At 35.3% G+C, this 20,649-nt stretch overlaps 1 long non-coding RNA gene across 1 annotated transcript; it reads left to right on the top strand.

Moving 5' to 3' along the window:
- The first annotated feature begins 1,347 nt into the window (after nt 1-1,347).
- Nucleotides 1,348-7,881, top strand: LOC115837328. Its single transcript, XR_004032381.1, has 3 exons — nt 1,348-1,445; nt 7,040-7,044; nt 7,871-7,881. It is a non-coding gene; the product is annotated as an uncharacterized LOC115837328 (long non-coding RNA).
- The last annotated feature ends 12,768 nt before the right edge of the window (nt 7,882-20,649 follow it).

The raw sequence follows: 20,649 nt of genomic DNA, 5'->3' as shown, positions 1-20,649 counted from the left end.
AATTATTATTCACAGCATCACTTGCATATTTTTGAACAATAGTTACACATATCCTTTGAAAACTTACATAGCCAGGCTACTGAATGATTTGGATGTATGATTTGAAGAACTTCTGTAAAAACTGTGACCTGCAAATGTAAACTACTGATTTAAATCTTTTAGCAGCAAGCCAACCTTTTGTGGCTATGCCGATTGCTCCATGTTCAAAGCAATTTCTACTGCTATAGTTTCTGTAATTATCAACAAAAACACGCGAAATATTTGCTCCAAACCAGAATAGGCCACAACTTGCAAGAAACAAGCTTGGAAATCGGTAATTATGTGACTTCAGGAGGTGTGTATTAGTGGTTCTTATACTAAAAGTGAGTGAAATGCATCAGTAATTTCGTTCCACAAAACCTGGGAAAGTTTCTAAAAAGAGATACGATCTGGAGGAGGTCATTAGGGAAGGAGCTATAGTACTTAAGAAAGTTAGGTGGGAAAATGAAGATTCCAGGGAGATATATAATCAAGATCTCAGACAAATATCCAGTGAACATTGTACTGAGAATCATCAAGAAGTCAAAACTCACTAAGGAACTGATGTCAGAAGCTGCAGAATATTTAGAAAATGACCAGTTTGTTTTTAATTTGGAAACAAAATTCTAAATAGAGTTAAGTCCAGAAAGTGATACAACTAACATCTCAGAATGAAAAATCATTAACTCTTGGGTACATCATCATTCAGTATTTTATTCCTTATATAGTTTATTTACAAAACCAAACCTTGAAGTACAAAAAGAGAGGTGGTTGCACTGGGAATATTATAAAAGGGACTGGAAAGGGATAACACCTTTGTGAGAATAAATAATATGCAATACAAATGATACACACTCAACTTTTAGAATAAGTGACTCATTGGAATTATTTAAAATGGCAAAGACTCATCAAAGAGGAGACGTTAACTATGACATGATTTAACATGTTCTAAGTAATTTGGTCTCCACAGTCATTTGATTACAACTCTTCAACTAATTAATTTGAGAAATACAGACAGACTCCAAGTTTTTTTGGGATGTGATCCAAAAGTTTATTTGCATGTTAGTTGTTTGAATTTGCGCTCTCATAATTATAAGGTTATATGATGTTGTTAACTTTCCTGACAGGTTCATGAAAGCCTACTTAACAAATAACACAGCAGCCATGATTATTATGTCTTTTAAAAACCCTCAAAGATCAAACATAGTAAGCAATGATTGTTTTCTCATTTTTTTGTTAAATTATTTAAAAAATTTTGTGGGCATGCAGTAGGTATATATATTTATGGGTTATATGAGATGTTTTGATACAAACATGCAATGTGAAATAAGCACATCATGGAGAATGGGGTATGTATCTTCTCAAGCATTTAACCTATGAGTTACAAACAATCCAATTACACTCTTTATTTTAAAATGTACAATTAAGTTATTATTGACTACAGTAACCCTACTGTGGTATCAAATAGCAGGTCTTATTCATTCTTTCTATTATTTTGGTACCCATTAACCATCCCCACTTCCCCTCCAGCCCTTTACTACCATTCCCTGCCCCTGGAACAATCCTATTCTCTATTTCCGTAAGTTCAATTGTTTTGGTTTTTAGATCCCACAAATAAGTGAGAACATGTGATGTTTGTCTTTCTATGCCTGGCTTATTTACTTAACATAATGTTAACATAATATTATGATGAGAAGGAACATAATGATGGGAAAGGACAAGGAAATAAAGATGCCTGAAAAAGAGGAGCTGTCTTTCATAGAGAGGAATGTTAACAATAAATATAGAATTACAGAGTAAAAACATCATCATTATACAACCCCCAAAGTAATATGTGACTTAGACAAGAATATCAGAGATTTGCAAACCAATTAGTGAAAGTTTATTAGAGGACAGAATATTCACACAGTTTTAAAATATCATATTAGAGATAACTTTTTTAAATTAGAAAGAGAAAATAGACCTTTATAATGAAGAGATCTTGAGATCACTCCATTAATTGAATGATCTCATTCTTTTTTATGGCTGAATCATACTTATTGTGTATATGTATCACATTTTCTTTATCCATTCATCTGCTGATGGACACTTAGGTGCTTCCAAAGTTTAGCTATTGTACACAGTGCTGCAACAAACATGGGAGTGCAGATATCTCTTTGACATACTGATTTCCTTTCTTTGGGGTATATACCCAGCAGTGGGATTCCTGGATCATATTGTAGCTCGATTTTTAGCTCAACTTCCACACTGTTCCCCATAGTAGTTGTGCTAATTACATTTCCACCAACAGTGTACAAGGGTTCCCTTTTCTTTGCATCCTCTGGAGCATTTGTTATTGACTGTCTTTTGTATGTAAGCCATTTTAACTGGGCTGAGATAATATTTCATTGTGGTTTTGATTTGCATTTGTCTGATGATCAATGATGTTGAACACCTTTTCATATGTCTATTTGCCATTTGTATGTCTTCTTCTTTTTTTTTTTCCAAGGTTGTATCTCAGCTTTTTTTTTTTTTTCCTTTAAGTTCTGGGATACATGTGCAGAACATCCAGGTTTGTTACATAGGTATACATGTGCCGTGGTGGTTTGCTGCACCCATAAACCTGTCATCTACATTAGGTATTTCTCCTAATGCTATCCCTCCCCTATCCCCCAACTCCCTGACAGGCTCCGGTGTGTGATGTTCCCCTTCCTGTGTCCATGTGTTCTCATTGTTCAACTCCCACTTATGAGTGAAAACATGTGGTGTTTGGTTTTCTGTTCCTGTGTTAGTTTGCTGAGAATGATTTCCAGCTTCATCCATGTCCCTACAAAGGACATGAACTCATCCTTTTTGATGGCTGCAGAGTACTCCGTGGTGTATATGTGCCACATAGACTTGGAACCAACCCAAATGCCCATCAATCTATGTCTTCTTTTGAGAAATGTCTATTCAAATCTTTTGACTATTTTTTGATCATGTAATCAGATTTTTTCCTATGGAATTGTTTGAGCTCCTTATATATTCTGGTTATTTATCCATTGTCAGATGGGTAGTTTGCAAATATTTCCTCCCATTCTGTGGGTTTTCTCTTCATTTTGTTGATTGTATCCTTTGCTGTGCAGCTTTTACACTTGATGTGATCTCATTCGTCCATTTTTGCTCTGATTGCCTGTGCTTGTGGAGTATTGCCCAATAAATCTTTGCTCAGACCAGTGTCCTGTAGTGTTTCCCCAATGTTTTCTTGTAGTTTCACAGCTTGACATCCTAGATTTAAGTCTTTAATCCACTTTGATTTGATTTTTGTATGTGGCAAGAGATATGGAGTCTAGTTTCATTCTCTGCATATGGATATCCAGTTTTCCCAGTACCATTTATTGAAAAGACTGTCTTTTCCCCAGTAATGATTGTTAATTTTGTTAGGTGTGATAATGGTATGGTGGTGATATTTCTTAAAAATTAGTTTGCTACGCTTTTATTTTATTTTATATACAAATATATAGTTTTATTATAATTCTGTTAGTTTTCTATAGTTTTCAAAATACCATAAATTTAGGAACTTGAAAAAATTCAAATTTATTATCTCCACTTTCTATGGATCAGGAATCTTGGCTGAGTTCTTTTATCAGGATCTTAAACTGCTGAAAACAAGGCAACATTAGGGGTTGCTACTCCTGTCTGAGGATTAGGGTCCAATTTCATATAGGGTGTGGACAAAATTCACTTCTCTATGCTTTTAGGACTGAAGTTCTCATTTTCTTACTTGCTGTTGACCAGAGCGTCTCTCAGCTCCTAGAGGACTCATTCTTTGCCACTTGGCCCCCTCTATCTTCAAGATATTAATAGTATTGGAGAATGTCTTGCATGTTGAATCCCCCTCGTGTATTAAATCTCTGACTTCCTCTGTCTCTGATCTCTAGACTGAGATTTAAAGGGCTCATATGATTAGGCCAGACCCACCCAGATTATCTTCCTATGTTAAGGTCAATTGATTGAGGTTCTTAATTACTTTTGCAAACTTCTTTAGAGCAGTGCCTATATTACTGTTTGACTGAATGACTGGGATAAAATGTGTGTACTCTAGGGTCCAGGAATCTAGGGGGATGATCTTGGAATTCTGCATAACACAAACCCTATCAGTTTAATAAATACTGACATATATAAGAATAGAATGACATCATGCATAGGATTTTCATTAGACAACAAAAAATAGAGTGAAAAATAGATCCAATAAAATTGGCAAAATATTAAAAGTTGTTGAAATTGAATGATGGGTATTTGAGGGTTTATTTTACTATTTTACTGCTTTTCTTATTTTTGAAATTGTTCACTAAAAGTGTAAATAAATAATCTGTCCGTCAGCCTTAATCCTACTATCCAAACTTTGGTTTCATTAAACTGTGTCTTGGTTGAGTCTAAACCCTTTCTTCTGGACCTCTTGCGTCCAGTCATTCCTCAGTCCTTCAGAGCCACGAGGACCTGGGAGCCATGAAGCCATGAGAGCCCTTCAGAGCCACTGGGACTGAGTGGCTTTCAAGGCATGTCTGAAATGGCCAGGATGGTAGATGTTGGTGCATGGATGAAGACTAGAGCATTTGCCATATTAAAGGTAAGGAGTGAGACAGGGTTCTCTAGGAAAGGAGACAGTTGTGCTGAAGTGATCCTTGACAGTGATGGGAAAGGACAAGGAAATAAAGATGCCTGAAAAAAAGGATTTGTCTTTCATAGAGAGGAATGTTAACAATAAATATAGAATTATGGAGTTAAAGCATCATCATTATACAACCCCCAAAGTAATATGTAACTTAGACAAGAATATCAGAGATTTGCAAACCAATTTGTGAAAGTTTGAGAACAGAATATTCACACAGTCTAAAAATATCATATCACAGATAACTTTTTTAAATTACAAAAGGAAAATAGACCTTATAATGAAGAGATCTTGAGATGACTTCATTAATTGAATGATATAATTTAGGATCACCAAAAGTAAGACAATATAACTTTATGTGATTCCTCATTGATGCAATAAGAACTATCTAGTGTCAACTAATTGCCTAATATTTGTGCCAAAAATGTTAACTTGCATCTGATCATAAATAAACAACCAAGCAAATCCAAATGGGGGCATTGTATAAGACAACTGGCTTGGACTCTCATAAAATTCAGTATCATTAAAAACAAAAACTAAAAAGCATAGGAATTGTTTTAAATTAAAAGATTCCAATGATTATTAACCAAACGTAATGAGTGAACTTTGACTGAAACCCAGTATAAAGAGAAAAACATTATAAAAGACATGTTGGAGACAAAAAACTGAACATGAATGATACATTAGATGTTATAACTGAATTACACTAAGTAATTTTGGAGGTAATAATAGTAATGTGCTTTTGTAGGAGAATGTCCTACTTAGCAGGTATATTTTAAAACATTTAGAGGTAAAGTATCATGATGTTTAACAGCAAGTAATTAAACAAAAAATTCAACATACATACATATGCATGTGTGTGTGTGAGAAAAAGAGAACAAAGACATTTGTCAAAATGTTATCAAATGGTGAAGATTATATGGTTGTTCATTATACTATTACTTCAACTCTTCTACAGGTTTAAACTTTTAAACACACACAAAAAAAATTACCAAACCTTTCTTGACTTTAGCTTTACATTTGTAAAATGAGGGGATTTAAAATAAATCACCTCTAAGTTATTGATTATTTGATTGCATGTAAACTGGAACATAGTTCTTTGCCTTGCACATAATTAACTTTGGATTAGTGTTTCTTGATAAAGTTCAGTAAAACACTTGGAATTCTTTCAAAATTTTGTAAAAACTCCTTAAATATAACTAGAAACTCAAATTATTTCCACTTTAGAAATAATAGTTACATACATGATTGGCACATACAAAGAGGCTTATTCGTTTCAAATTCATAGCATATTATTGAAAAAAATAAAAATTTATAAAAGTCAAATATAATAAACACCTTTCAAAACTATAGACAATTTGTACATATGATCTATCATTTACCACACATATTTTATATTATTTTATCACAATTTTCATATTATTTATGAAATAATATTTGTCATATTTACCATTTTATTTTATCACATTTGTATAAATATTATTCAAGTAGTAAATGGAATATTATCTACTTTGACTTCTTAAGAAAGCAATTTTTTTCATTCAAAAGACTAAATTCCCTGGTTCTTCAGCATATATAGCAAATTGGAAAAATTAACAATTCCTGATTGGTGAGCATTGATTAAAATTATATCTTATAAAGTTACATTTGCTATTAGGTAGCAAGACTGAGAAAGAGAAATATTTTAAAGCGTGCTTTACATGCAAGAATTTCAACTGTTTTAATTGAAAAGATCCAAAACTGTTACACAGAGAACCTGAAAAAAACCGTACTGAATTGTTGGTGAATCATACTCTTTCTCCGTGGTGACATAAAGTATTGTTTGGAAAAGATAATAAGAAAGAACATTCTCCATCAGTTAGTAAAACAAATCAAGATATATTTCTTAAATGATTTCCTGCCTTTATTGCAAATATTAATCAATTATTTTATGAATAAATAATTTGACATCCCGTATTCCTTTATTTGTTTATTCATATTGTTGTTGTTGTTGTTTTTTGAGACAGAGTCTCACTCCATCGCCCAGGCTGGAGTGCAGTGGCACAATCTCGGCTCGCTGCAACCTCTGCCTCCTGGGTTCAAATGATTCTCCTGCCTCAGCCTCCTGAGTAGCTGGGATTACAGGCATGTGCCACCACACCAAGCTAATTTTTGTATTTTTACTAGAGATGGAGTTTCGCCATCTTGGCCAGGTGGTCTCGAACTCCTGACTTCGAGTAATCCACCCGCTTCGGCCTCCCAAAGTGCTGGGATTACAGGCGTGAGCCACTGCACCTGGCTTTATATTGGGTAATTTTATTAACATTATTATATCTCTAAATTTATCATAATTTTCTTTTTAAAATTGTTTTGAAATAGAAAAAAAAACTGAAGAAATCAACTTTGGTTGAGATTTTGTTTACTCACATTTTAGTATGTAGTTAAAAATAAAAGCACAACTGACAAAATAGAATATGATATACCCTGGTAAAATTTTGGCTATGACATCAATATTAAAAAATTTATCCAGAATATATTTTTTAAAAAGAAAAATAAATACCTTCTTAAAATGAAAATAGTATTTGCTTCCTATTTAAACTCTCATAGATTCTTGAGAACTAATCTGAGCATCTTCCAGCATGATCTCATAGTATATCCAGATGTTTTTGCAAAGTGAGATCATCACAATCCGTAGACCTAAGCACCAATTTTGTTTTTTTGTCTTTCTTCAGCTAAAACTTAGTTTTTTCTCCTTTGAAAACATTTGTGATGGTTAATTTTATGTGTCAACTTGAGTGGGCTAAGGGATGCTCAGATAGCTGGTAAAACATTATTTCAGGGTGTGTCTGTGAGGGTGTTTCCAGAAGAGTTTAACATTTAAACACTTCCAAATCCAAAAGGCAGGAGACTGAGCCCAAAGTCCACCGCTGCAAAATATATCCAAGTAACAAACCTGCACATGTACCTCCTGAATCTATACAAATTTAAAAATAAATAAATAAATAAATTCCACTTTGTTGTGCACTAATAGTGTCTTATTTTCACCTCACAGTGAATATTAGACCGGTGATGGCTGTACTTTGACCTAATATAATTTGCATTCCCCATATCACTTAGCACAACAATATTTATAATTACACACACACACACACACACACACACACACACACACAGCATTCACAGGTATTTGTTGAATGAGTGATTCAGTGTATGAACTATTCTACTCTTTAGTAGATGTTCCAGATTTTAGTATCATGTTTCTGCCCATTACACTCTTTTTCAAATGTTTAAGTTATTAAATTTCAAAATTTACAAAATTTAGCAGTTTTTACTATGAAAGCATTACCCCCTTGTTCACATTAACAGAATATGTTTAACACTGCTTAACTAAACAATAAGGAATAAATATTAATTCTACCGTGTCCACTCATATGCCAAATTCACATCTTTGATTTACTTGCATCTGTTTTATTTTAGCTTGGTCAAGAAAACAACACAATCTTTAACTGTACTACAAAAGACTAGAAATGTGACTGAATCTATGTACTATCATCCATTGTAATAGTGTTTTCAAAAGGGGTATTGTTACAAGGAAGTCCTACAACTAACTATAAAGGGGGTGGGAAAGTGTTGGTGCCTCTCTGCACGGTGTTTCACAGCTCTCCAATTCACAGATCTCATGTTGAAGCAAAATTCTTTCTAAGACCCAAACTCTTTCCAGGCAATTTTCCAAATGGTCTAAGGCAAACTTACCACTGTTTATGCTGCTAAATGTTTAAAGTTAAAAGTCATGGGTATTTCACTCTGAAATATGTCACAAAAAGGTCTTTGCTGTTTACCTGATTCAATTAGTAACTTTACTTAGGATGATTTTTAGGAATAGATGAGCATTTTTAAAAATGTGGTTTATGTACTTACAAACGTATACAGTAAAACATTATTATTAAACGGTGAGTGTTCTTGAATAAAGGTTTAGGTCAACACCAAAAATCACTGGGGCATTCTGCTTCCTCTAGGGCACACAGCGTATCTTAATTCTGCACATAAAAATCATTTTTTTTCCAGCCTGGGCAACATAGTAAAACCCCATTTCTACTAAAATAAAAATAAAAAATATTAACCGAGCTCGGTGGTGTGTGCCTGTAATTCCAGCTACTTGGGAGACTGAGGTGGGAGGATCACTTGAGGCCAGGAGTTTGAGACTGCACTGAGCTTTGATTGTGCTATTGCACTCCAGTTTGGGTGACAGAACAAGACCCTGACTCTGAAAAAATAATCATTTTTTTCCGGTTGAATTGTATTATAGAGATATGAATAATAATTTTAAATTATATTATATAATATAATCTTGGCACCATTGGCACTCCATAGAATCTGTGAATTTTCTGATTCAAATGGAACAAAGCTATTAAGTTATATGTTCACTAATGCTTCATGATGATTATTACATTAAGATCAATTTTGGTAATAGTTCTATATTTCTCATCTTCAAAGGTAAAAAAAGTGATAATTTCTGCCTAACTAGATCTGCAGCTACATCTTCTTCCTAATTTGGAATGGTAGTAACTGCCTAACTTTGTAGCTACATTTAAAACTGATTTTCAAGGAGTTTTCATACAAAAACTTTTTGTCACATAATCCTGGGTTTCACTGAAAACAGAGTAATAGATAACACCTATAAGAGAAAGCAACCAACAAGAGAAAATTTTCTCTCTTATCTTATAATTAACTAATTATAATAAAAATCTATATAATATCATAAATATTATATTACGTCATAAATCTAGATCAAAAAATACTTTAGATTCTCTTGAGAATAGGAAAAGCAATAACCTAAGCAAAAACAATCACTTATTCAGGAATGTTTTAATTTTGTATACATATAAGCACAGTGGTAAGACAGGATCTTGTGTGTTGAAAGCAACTGAAGTGAAACCATAAGCACAATAGGAAGTCATGCTTGAAAACCAGGAGACTTCTGCTTCTGGCCCTGAGGGAGTGACAGAGTGTAGAATTAACTTTCACCCATAAACAACTAGAAAACTAAGTAAATATAGAAAATATTTATTTTTAGAAACTGGATTAGTTCAGCCACAGTGGAAAGCAGTTTGAAGAGTCCTCAAAGAACTTAAAACAGAACTACCCTTCCAACCCAGCAATCCCATTACTGGTTATATACCTAAAGGAATATAAATCGTTTTACCATAAAGACATATATGCACATGTATGTTCATTGCAGCACATTTTACAATAGCAAAAACATGGAATCAATCTAGATGGCCATCAGTGGTATACTGGATAAAGAAAATGCAGTACAGGCCGGGCGCAGTAGCTCACGCCTGTAATCCCAGCACTTTGGGAGGCTGAGGTGGGCGGATCACGAGGGCACGAGATCAAGACCATCCTGGCTAACACCTTGAAACCCCGTCTCTATTAAAAATACCAAAAAAATTAGCCAGGCGTGGTGGCGGGCGCCTGTGGTCCAAGCTACTCGGGAGGCTGAAGCAGGAGAATGCTGTGAACCCGGGAGGCGGAGCTTGCAGTGAGCCGAGATCGGGCCACTGCACTCCAGTCTGGGAGACAGAAGGAGACTCCGTCTCAAAAAAAAAATAAAAAGAAAAAAGAAAATGCAGTAGAGTACACCATGGAATACTATGCAGCCATAAAACAGAATCAAATTATGTCCTTTGCAGCAACATGGATGCAGCTGGATGCCATCAACCTAAGTCAATTAACGCAGGGAAAGGGAACAAAATACTGCACGTTCTCACTTACAAGTTGGAAACTTATAAGAGGGGAACAACAGACACCGGAGCTTACTTGGGGGTAGAAGGTGGGAGAAGGGTGAGGACTAAAAAACTACTTGTTGGAGACTATGCTTAGTATCTGGGTGATTAAATCATTTGTACACCAAACCCCAGCAACACATAATTCTCCCTTGTAACAAACCTGCACATGTATCCCCTGAACCTAAAATAAAAGTTGGAAAGAAAAAACAAATACAGACCCTGTACCATAGGCAGTGCAGACAATGGTCTCTGAATAAAGAAACAAATGAGGAGCATTTTGTTTGAAGGTACTTTTCAAGCTGCAGCAAAGGAATGAGGAAACCAGAATAAGCCTGGGAATCTCATTGAATTGTGGGGACAAATATCACAATTTGGGGAGGCTGCAGCAGTTAGGATTTGTGGGGCAAAGTACCTGAGATAAAGGAACTAAGTGGAGAAAGACTTCCAAAATCTGGCCAGAGATCCTTATAATTCTTTGGCTGAACACCAAATATGCATGAGTACTGTGAAGTCCCATGAGTCAAAACTAGAAATATCTTCCAGGAAGAGAAAAATTATGTAAGATGAACACTTCACAGAACTCACACAGAACTGGTAGTTTTTTGAATTCTGATTAGCCAGAGTAGAGATACCTTATTGAATACAAAAAACATCCAGTAAATTTCACAGAAGGGCCCATATCTTAGAAATGGAGCCAAAGTAGCCCAGAGTAAATTTTATTCTAGACCTTTCCTAAAATAACTTAGAAAGAAGCTTCAAAAGGCCAAAGTTCTAAAATGTGGCCAAAGCTTAACAATCTTTAAAGGGATTCAACAAAATCTGGCTCTCAGCAAATTAAAATTCACAATGTTTGGCACCGGGAAAAGTTACTCAATAGAGACAAAGAATCCTAGGAATGAATGAGATGATAAAACTGGTGACAAGAACTTTAAAATATCTATTATGAATATGCTCCATATCCTCAAGGATATAAAAGAAAACAAAAATTATGAGACACAAATAGAAAATGTAAAAGAGAAACAAATGGAACTTCTAGAGATGAAAATTAAATATCTGAAATGAGGAATTCACTGGATAAAATTAACAGTGGTAATTTATTTCAGAAGAAAATATCAGTAGATTTAAAGCTATAGCAACAGAAGCTATCTAAAATGAAGCACAGAGAAAATAATAACTAAAAGACAGAAACAAAGCTTCAATACTCTGTGGGATAATATAGGTAACTGGAGACCCAGAATGAAAAACAGGGAGAACAGAGGACAGAAAGAATAGACAAAATTCCCATATTTGTTGAAAACTGTAAACCTACAGATCCATAAATCTCATAGTTCCTAAGCAGAATAAACAGAAAGTAACCATCCCAGCACATATCATAAACTAATGGTCAAAAATTACCAAGTTTTGAGAGTTGAGGGAAGGAGACAGAGTTAGGTTTGTGGGTGAGATAAAGCCCAAGATAAGCGAAGCATTCCATGGCCACTCTCTGAGGATTCATAACCAGCAGGTGTAAATTCTTATCATTGACTTTAAGTATTGCCATATTTTTTTGGGGTCTGACATTAAAAGTGAACAAAAGTACAAAATGAAATGACTGCTATGCTGTCAGACACTGTCACAGTTAAAGGATTTAGAAGTTTTTCAGCAGTAACTCTTTACTGTGCAGACAAATATGTTTGATTGTGTTTATTATAGGAATCTCTCTATACCACTCACTTATTAAATATTTATGGAGCACCTATTTTGTTCCTAGGCTGGTGGTAGGTAGATATTTTGTGGTAATATGCAAAATAAATAAGGTAAACATACTACTAGTTAGTTACCCTAATTTAGAGATTCTAACTTGGTGTGCAAATAAACAGTGAATAGTACTTTACATAGGAAAAAAATACATATAACAACCTCTAAAGCCTCTATTCACAAATGGTTATAGCAGTTATAAAATTATCCTTATACATCAAAACTCCAAGATTTAGCATTTTGATTCAAGCAGGACTTCTTTTTCCTCCATTGAGGATATTGAATATATAATCCTAAAATCAAAAGGTGCCAGGACTAAAGATGACTATAGAAATCATTTAGTAAAGTGGTGTTGAAACATACATGAAAGAGGCCAGATGGCTACCTCAGGTGGACTTGGGCAGTGGTAGTGGTAGTGAGGGCAGATTGACTGAGCAGATGGTCCCCTAGTGTAACCAGAAGACTAGAATACATTGGAGTGGTGGGGGTGGGGGTTTGGGGGAGGGAGGGGCACACTTACCATGGATTCACAAATCCCATATTAACACTTTGCCTAGGCCCTGTAGATATTTGAGTTTGAATTGTTCCTCCTTTCCTCTCAATATGTAACCACTAAGGAAGGAGGTTTACATCACTGGCTGATGTTTTTTCCAGATAGTGCATTCTTCTATGGCACAAAGGGAACCATCATCTTAAATAATTTTTACTTTAACTCGTTAACATCCCATGCTATTTTATATAAATGATTTTCATTTGTATATTTGGACAGATACTATTAATACATATTTGTGAAATTACTTTTATTTCAATAACATTATTTGTGATAGCACACATTATGGATCAAGGCTTGAAAGGCTGATCCATATCACTTACTTTAGACTTCTCACCTGAGTAAGCTAGCCTATACTACAAGCAATATAGCTTCAAATTCTTGATAATACTTAGAAAAAAACAAAACGTAACCAAAACTCATTAAATTTGGCAGGAAAGGTGGAGAAATGGCTTCAATGCCTATTTTGCCTGCTGCACTGTCCAATATGAGGCTATTTAAATTTAAATTAATTAAAAATTTAAAAGCATTAGCTCCTTAATAGCACTTGCTACATTTCAAGTTCTTAATAGCCATATGTAGCTAGCGGGTATTTTATTAGACAGCTGAGATATAAAAGTGTTCCATTATTACAGATATTCTATTGGACCGCCCTGCACTAAAGAAGTACTGTAAATTGAAGAAAATTGCTTTGTCATCTATAAGCATGTCCCTCTGTCTCTTGTCATGGAAAGGAAACTGTTACTCTGTGAAAAGAAAATCTAGTGCATTTATTTTCTTTCTGACACTTCATTCAATTGTCGTGTCCTTCTGTCTGCCTTCTACTTCTAATAGTTCACCCTTCCTGTTCAATCTACATGTTAAACACAGAGACATCAACCATTACCAGCCATATCCCTCTTTTCTGCTAAATAAAGCAATTATTCTACTACTACAAACATTGGATGTAAATTGTCATTCTGTCACTAGAAAAGATCAGATTATACACATTTCAAAGAGCAGCTTTTTCTGCCTTTGATGGGTTTCCAGTAAATATCCTTGCCCCCAAATACCTTCCAAGAATCTGGTCACAGTGCCTGACATTCCAGCATGTTCCTGAAAATTTTTAGTTTTTCCCAAGTTCATTACTAAAATGCTGCTGTGTATGAATCCGGCTGCTGTGTATTAATCTGGTTCCCTATGTAGCTATTTGTAATTTAACAAGTCAATGCTCTGAGGCTTACAAAACCTGGAGGTAAAAGGTTTTGGCAACTGGGGAGGACAGAGCACATCAGGGTAGGTTTCATGAAATTGCCAGGTTGCTTCTGAAAATGGAGACTCTTTTGCAATGAAAGGTGAGACCAGGAAACATGAGAATGCTATTCACTCTAAGATGCAGCACCATGAGATTGAGCAAACCTGGCTTTCATCCCGTATCTATAATGTTCTCTTTCACGTCTCTGGACACACAATTAGCCCTCTGTATTTGTGCGTTTCATATCCATAGATTCAACCAACTGTGAGTGAAAAATATATAGGAAAAAAAATTCCACTAAGTATCAAACAGCAAAACTTAAATTTGTCATGCACTGAACTACATTGAACCCACAAGAATGAAGTGATGTACAGGTATTGTATTAGGTATCATAAGTAATCAAAGGTTGTTTAAAATATATGGGAATATGTGCATAGGTGGAAATCTATGCATAGGTTATATCCATATACTACACCATTTTATGTAAAGTAATTCAGCTAGTGTAGATTTTGATATCCGTGCGGGTCCTGGAACCAGTCCCCCCATGGATACTGAGAGACGACTTTACTACTTAATGTCTTTAAACTTCTGTTTTTTGTCCTTAAAAATGGGCATAAAAGTAACTTCTTATCAGGATAATGAAGGATGTATACAGAAGGTCTAGCTTTGTAGTGATCACACATTGGGAAATGATGAAAGCAAGCATTATAGGGATTTCCTTCAGCCTCTTTGTCACTTTTAATGAACTTTTGGTTTCAAAATCAAAATGATGAACATATTCAGTGTTCTTTTCTCTCTGCTCCAGGACTTGAGAGTTGGGGATTGATCCCAGATAATTTGAAAGAAAATACAGATGATAGTTTCCGTGGTGAAATGAAACCATCAAGAACTGGTTTAGCTGGAGCAGAGGACCATTACCCAGAAGTGTTGGAAAGTAGATTAGAAAGTTAGGATACAGATGTAGAGATGTAGAGATAGTACGTAGGGGTTGGCAGGAATGGTGTTTTTAGTGTGTGTGTGTGTGTGTGTGTGTGTGTGTGTGTGTGTGTGTAATCTAGCAGATTCCCTCAAGGACTAGAACCAGAGAGAATGAGTTATGAGTTATTCTTCATTTTCAGTTTCTTGCATCTGTCTAGTTTTAAACTGACCCTAAAATTTTAATTAGAAACAACAAATAAGTGCATATTGGGTACCTACTTTGTGTCTATAAATCAGGCATATCCTTCCCCTTAGGAGTTTTTGTTTGTTTAGTCTAAAGGGGCAGAAAGATTTTAAGGAAAACAGCTATAAGAAAACAAGCCAAGAACCAAGATATGGGATGGTGTAAAATGCAATGGGAGCACAGAGATGTCTGGTCAGAAAGTAAACTTTCCTGTAACAGCTATTATAATATCCAATACGGAGTGGATGTCTTTCCATGCAACCATGCTTCTCAAAACAATGGTTAATTTATTTAATTGAGTGGAATACTTTCCCAATGTCCTCTGCATCATGTCTTTTAATATAAATCATCTAAAATCAACTGTCACAGAAAATTAATCATATTCCACCTAATCAGAAATCATTATCCAATAAATTTAATCATTTGGAGTCAATATGAAGGATACCAGTAAAATATCTCTGATTGCTACATGGCTGCCACAAAGTGGTTTTTTTTGTTTTGTTTTGTTTTCTTAATGAGATAGAGCCTCACTTTGTTGCCCAGGCTGGAGTGCGATGGCGTGATCTCAGCTCACCACAACTTCTGCCTTCTGGGTTCTAACAATTCTTTTGCCTCAGCCTCCTGAGTAGCTGGGACCACAGGTGTGCACCACCACACCAGGCTAATTTTTTTGTATTTTTAGTACAGATAGGGTTTCACCATACTGGCCAGGCAGGTCTCCAGCTCCTGACCTCAAGTGATCCACCAGCCGTGGCCTCTCAGAGTGCTGGGATTACAGGCATGAGCCACTGTGCCCAGCTGCCACAAAGTGGTCTTTAAAATCATCACTTATTTTGAATTTTACTTTATATGCAATTGTAATGATCTTTCCTGTACGTTTATTGTTTCAGTGTTCTGTGAAGGCTGACTAATGGTTACAAATGAGAAATCTGAAGAAATTAGGTGCTTTGGAAACAGAAATGACTATATAGTACCCAGAAAGGAATCTGAATTTTGAAAAAGAGTATTAAGAAAATTTTGTAATGATACTCTTGTTCCAACAGCAAGGCAGTGTGGAATGCATTTTAGAAGATTTTCAAAGTGACTGAAATGGAAAAACAAGGCATCTAAAGCGATAACCATTCATTATTTTGGAATTTTTACTTATATGGAATATCACTTTGCTTGGTGATGATTGATAAATAAAGTATGATAGAACCTTTAGACGTAGCTATTTATGTCTTCAAAATACTTGCCTTTGATTTTTAGAGCCTTGCAACAAAGCTATTATAAACTTTTCTCTCTAAACTCTGGTTTCAGTATCAGATGAAAGCCTACTGTTTAGAAAAGATTTTAAGAAAAAATACAATCCTGTCTATATTAAGTAATAGAAAATAGAAATTTAAAATAAAGGGTCTGGACTTAAACCAAGTTATTAATACTTTTATACATTTAAATAGTGGCATGTGATTTACATCCAATGTGTCTCATGCTGGAAAGGTTGACCTAAGCCAAGAGCTAAAGAACTAAAACTCTAAAGAAAAACAAAACAAAAACAAACAAACAACAAAAAAACTCTTTCAGATTAGCATTTTCAACCAAATACAGTTGATTTTCAGAGAACTAAAATTTGATTAAAACCAACAAAATTATATGTGTTAAATGTAGAAGTAATAATAGCTATACTATCATTAAGATTGTAAAATTAAAATCAAGCTCTAATTTAAACTAGAATGCTAATGAATACCTCATTCTTACTCCACCATGGTTCAACCCCTTTTGCGCTATTTCAACAGCCTCCTAATAATGCGGTCTCCTTGTCTCTGATCTTTATTTCGTCAAGTTCACCCTGTTCCTTTTATAAAATTATCCTTTCCGGAGAAGTGTTATCCTATATCATTCCCACGCTAAGAAATCTTCAAATTTTTAACTGAGTTAAGGACAAATCTGTCAGTTTGTACTTCAGATCCTCTACCATAGTGGTTTTTCAAATGAATTATCTGGAAACCTAATAATCTGTAGTTCATTAGAAGCTTTACAAAGTTTTGTTACAAGTACAGTGGATGCTGAGACTGTAATTGCTGTTTATTAACCTGGGGTTCAAATGTCTAGATGTCATTAGGCCAGAACATTGTAAGAGTAATTGTGCTAAACTTGAACCTATAAAGTAACTGTATTCTAATTATAACTTTGAAATCTTTTACATTAGAGTTCTACATCACATTTTATTTGGAAAGGTGGTTGATCTATTAAGAGTTTGAAAAGAGTTGTTCTGCAACGTGCCAACAGTTTTATCACCAAAATTGCCACAAATTCTTGTATCCTGTATCTACTATCTTTTTGTTGTTGTTGTTGTTGTTTTAGGGACAGTCTTGCGATATGGCTGAGGCTGGAGTGCCGTGGTGCGATCATAGCTCACTAAAACCTGGAACTCCTGCGCTCAAGGGACTCCTGGGAATTCTGAGCAATGTTCTCACCTCAGCCTCCTGAGTGGCTAAGACTACAGGTGACTGCCACCACGCTTGTCTAATTTTAGAATATTTTTGTAGAGATAGGATCTCGCTATGTTGCCTAGTTTAGTCTTGAACACCTGGCCTCAAGCAATCCTCATGTGTTGGCCTCCCAAAGTGTTGAGATATCAGGTATGAGACACCCTGCCTGGACTTGCATCTACTATCATGCTGGTCCCTCCACCCAAAGTTTCCTTCTCCTCATTCTGTTCCCCATGTCTCTATGTTAAATATTTTCAAGGCTATCATAGCCTTTGCTGATCCACCTACCCAACTTTCTCTTAACTTTGTTAGGCATATATATATATATATATATATATATAGAGAGAGAGAGAGAGAGAGAGAGAGAGAGAGCACCCATTGAATTTTTCTTTCATGTGTTTTCTCCATATTCCATCCTAGGTTAATTTTGCCTGGGGGCAAAAATTATGTCTTTTTTTTTTTTTTTGATGGAGTTTTGCTCTTGTGGCCCAGGCTAGAGTGCAGTGGCATAATCTTGGCTCACCGCAAGCTCCATCTCCCGGGTTCAAGTGATTCTCCCGCCTCATCCTCCTGAGTAGCTGGGATTACAGGTATGTACCATCACGCCTGGCTAATTTTGTGTTTTTAGTAGAGACGAGGTTTCTCCATGTTGGTCAGGCTGGCCTCAAGCTCTCGACCTCAGGTGATCCACCCGCCTCAGCCTTCCAAAGTGCTGGGATTACAGGTTTGAGCCACTGTGCCTGGCCAAAATTATGTCTTACTTTGCACTTATTTAACTATCAGAATTTTAAAGAAAGGAATCGAGCACCAAGATTTCTGAAAGTGAAAATCAGCATCACCACCACATACATTCTGTAAATCCTATGCTTGAAGAGCCTTACCTTTTATCCAATGATAAAAGATGTTTGCTAATTAGCCAAGTATGGAAAGTACGATAATTTCATAGAACATATGTAAAATTATCAATATTTTACAATGACTTGAAAATATGGGAAATATGATTAGTAATAACAAAGATAATGAAAATGACAATTTATTGAGTGCTTATCATATGCTGTATCTCCCCCTATAATTTCTTACCTCATGCTAACGGTTCTCCAAAATGAACAACATCTCACTTTTACAGAAGAAAAAGTTGATACTCCAGAGGTGAAATCATTTGCTCAAGTTTACAAGAGTAAAACTAGGAGAGTCAGGATTCAATCTTGGCTCTGTGTGTCAGAAGAGTTTTTGTTCTTTCCAGTTTATCATGCTGTCACTCAAAATGAAAACAACAGTAGCATGTGTATGAATTCCTCCTGGAGGAAGGTTTGAATGTTGCTATTCAATAGATCTGCCTTGAGACTTCTTTGTGTCTGTTACAAAATTCTTGCTTGAGGGTATCTCAAAACAAAACACCCACTTGGGCAGAAAGCTGCCTTCCCCAGTTAGTGAGCAATTTCACTCTTCCTGGCTGAGAAGGTTTCTACCAGGATAGGTGAAAACAAAAAGGAAAGAATTGAAAAATGGAAATGTTATATACTTGGAGATATGAACTGAAAAATTGCATTACTACTGATAGAAGAATATAGTCAAATAAGAATAAAGAGAAAAAATACACAGAAAATGTTAGTTAAATATAGATTCGTGAGCAATTCTGGTATCGCTATTTGGGTGGTGATGAAAGCTAAATAATCAAACCAACAGAGACAGACTTCCTATAATAGCAGAATAGAGGAGAGAGATTGATCAAAATGCTCTTCAAGTCTATGAGAGTTTCAGATTTCCAGCTCAGATTCTGGCTTGCTTCTCAACTTGAAACAATGCCAACAGTGCCAGTTGCCTTGAGAGAACTACTGCCTCTTCACTAATACAACCAGCTAGCCTCAGTTCTATCTGCCAGTCCTGTTTTTGCCTTCTTCTCCTGGTTGGCAGTCTCCCTGCTTTCAGGCCCACTTTAAGCCCTTTGACTCTGGCTAAAAAACAGTTGCCTCATCCTACAGTATTTAGCAATTCAAAACATCCTTAGGCCACTGAGCTAAACTTTCCCTTTGGTAGTTTCTAAGTTTAATGTCTTTCCTAATCTCACTGCCCCCATTTCTTCCTTAATTGTGATCCTATAGAGTTTGAGTTCCTACATTATAAGTAGGAAATAACAGAAGTTGCAACATACTTCAGACACTTTGAAAGTAGCTCATGTGAAAATCACCTTAAGATAATGCTGAGAATACTAGCCTGAAGAGCCCTAATAATAGAGATGCCCAGTGGGGTAGTCTTTGGGGAGGGGAGAGCAGTGATACAATTGTTAATCAGCCCCAGTGTTGAGAGTTCAGTTCCAGTTACCTAGAAGCCAGTTGCCCTAAACTTTTAGCAGTTTGGTCTTTTCGCCTTTCCTCTGTCCCTCAGTGTCTCCCTCCCCACTTTTCATCCTTCATACTGATTTTCCTGACCCATCGCCTCTCTGATTTTACACTTATTGATCTGAAGAAGGACTTTTCATTTCATGAGAACCTTTCCCATAAGACAAAGTAAGAAGAGCTGTTTAAGACTATAATACTGTTTAGATAATATTTTTCATGTAGGAATAAGATGTTTTGCACATAGGAGAGGATTGTAATTGCTAACCACAACAAAATTTCACTTATATTTAAAAATGAAAAACAATTTATGCCTATTAAACCTAGCCATCGAAATGTAAAAATTATGACTAAAACATCTAATTTTCAAACATTAGGTGTTAGACACTTGGCTAAGCATTTTATATGCACTTTTTCATTTAATCTCCAAAATCAGTACACATCAGGGAATAGGTGCTGTTATTATTATCTCTATTTAACACATGAGGCAACTGTTGAAATTTATAGAAACCAAGTAACTTGTCCAAGCCTGCAGAACTGTACTCAGAATTCTCAGGAATTAGAGCCTACTAACAACAATGTCAACGACAACAGCCCTTAATTATTTATACTGCTACAGACTTTATGTTACAAAATTAAAGCTACATCTTGATAGTCATTTGGTCAAGCTCTCGTAAAGCTATTACAGAATAAACTGAATGATAAAAAAAAAAGATCTATTGGTCAAATTTCACAGAGAACTA

The sequence above is a fragment of the Nomascus leucogenys genome, chromosome 11 (genome assembly GCF_006542625.1).
Source record: "Nomascus leucogenys isolate Asia chromosome 11, Asia_NLE_v1, whole genome shotgun sequence".
Lineage (NCBI taxonomy): Eukaryota > Metazoa > Chordata > Mammalia > Primates > Hylobatidae > Nomascus > Nomascus leucogenys.
The sequence above is the reverse complement of the archived record's forward strand: the minus strand, read 5'-3'. Positions and strand labels throughout refer to the sequence as shown.